This window comes from Capricornis sumatraensis, chromosome 11 (assembly GCF_032405125.1).
Source record: "Capricornis sumatraensis isolate serow.1 chromosome 11, serow.2, whole genome shotgun sequence".
NCBI lineage: Eukaryota > Metazoa > Chordata > Mammalia > Artiodactyla > Bovidae > Capricornis > Capricornis sumatraensis.
In genome coordinates this window covers 41,275,232-41,277,285 of record NC_091079.1, presented here as the reverse complement: position 1 = coordinate 41,277,285, position 2,054 = coordinate 41,275,232, and positions in this window count along the sequence as shown.

Here is a 2,054-nt window from a genome sequence, read left to right as displayed (position 1 = left end):
ACGTGCTACACGATCTCACAAGGATGAAACACACAGGGCCGAGTGTGCAATATAAGACACGTGTAAGTGGCTGCAAGTGCAAATGTATTGGTTATTTGTACCATGTGTCACTTAAGATGCTGTTGGCAGCAAATACTAGAAAATTACAGCTTCTCATTTGGTTTAATGAATAAAATAATTGTATCATCTCACTGGGGCTTCCCTGGTGGCTCAGACAGTAAAGCACCTACCTGCAATGCAGGAGACCCGGGTTTGATTCTGGGGTCAGGAAGTTCCCCTGAAGATGGGAATGGTGACCCACTCCAGTATTCTTGCCTGAAGAATCCCATGGACGGAGGAGCCTGGTGGGCTACAGTCCTTGGGGTCGCAAAGAGTTGACATGACTGGACACTGACATGCACACATTACCTCACTAAGAAGTCTAGAAATAGGGTGACTGTACATTGGTTAATGCAACAGCCAAGATGTCCTCCTGGACTAGGGTCTCTCCTTTTCCTTGGCTGCCCGGGACACTGGCCTTGTCCCAGGGCTGTCCCCTCGCAGACACAGGAGGAGAACAGTCACTACACGTGACACATCAAATGGAAGACCAGGGCCCAGTGTGTCCAAGTGTCAGGCCTTCATTTTTATGGTCAATCATCTTTGGCTCTGCCCCTCCCCCACCCAATGTTTCACTTCTCAGAATTCTCAGAATTATGTCACCAGCCAGACAAATATTAACCTGAGCACCTGGACCAATCAACACTCAACATTCCAGACCTAAGGAAGGAGCCCAGGACGCAAGACAGTGAAACAAAGTCTGGACTCTGTTATCAAGGGGGAAAAGGAGGTGGGGGCTGTCAGGTGGGTGTCTATGGAAACACACGCCTAGTTACTGGAAAGTTTACTTGAAGCTGTTCAGCCCCATCCCACAGACGTGTAGACAGATCTAAACCTGGACTTCAAGGAATCTGAGAGTCTCCCACTGCTTTGCAGGAGAAAGGAAAACACCATGTCTCCCAGAACCGAGGCCGGCGCTGGGGTCAACATGGCTGCATCTCCTCACAGCCCTACTGTGCGCCGGAACCCGCGTGCAGGTCTGTGCTGAGCATTCCACACCCGTCAGTTCCCTTGCTTCCTCCCAAGTCCTGCTGAGGGAATGTCTTATCCCCGCTTACACTGACTAAAGGAGACAAAACCAAAAACTTTGCTTCGAAGAAGTGAAGACATTTGGAGTCACACAACTGAGCGGTGACACAGGTGAGGGTCAGCCCCGCTTCTGGTCCCCACCTCTACTGCATCTTGCTGGGGTGACCAGGGTTGGGGGGAGCACGGCCGCATGCCCCTCACAGGCTCTGCGCTGTCTCAGAACCTGGGGCTTGGGGCTGGACGGAGAGAAGCCTCAGGGGCTTGTCCAGGGGGCTTGCTGGTTGTCTAAGGCCACCTGGGAAGCTGGTAGCTACAGAGATAAGGCTTTCCTCCTCTCTCTCCCAGGAAAGAGAGCTCATCACCCTGGTGGCTCAGCGGTAGAGAATCCACCTACAATGCAGGAGACCTGGGTTCAATCCTGGAGTCAGGAAGATCCCCTGGAGGAAGGCATGGCTACCCACTCCAGTATTCTTGCCTGGAGGATCCCATGGACAGAGGAGCATGGTGGGCTACGGTCCATGGGGTCGTAGAGGCAGACATGACTTAGCGAATAAACACAAACAACATCGCTGTGGATGGTCACAGGAAAAGCAGAGCTGCCTCGTGAGAGGACCGAACGTGTACCCTAGAGCCACATCATCCCATCAGACTTCTCTTCAGGAAATCTGGGAAGCCCTCTGCCTCCACCCCAGTCAGCAGTGACACACGTGTGCTATGCTTCACTGTGCACAGGGTGTCCCCCACTTGCCACCTCATCTGATGCCAGAGATGAGACAGCCCAGACCAGCGCCGTCCCAGAGAACTTCCCAGGACGGTGAGGAGGTTCCGGATCTGCCTGCCCGAGGCAGGAGCAGCAAGCTCCCTGGAGCTGGTGAGCACGTGAGATGTGTCTCCATGACAGAGGAACTGCCTCTTTAGCAGTAACT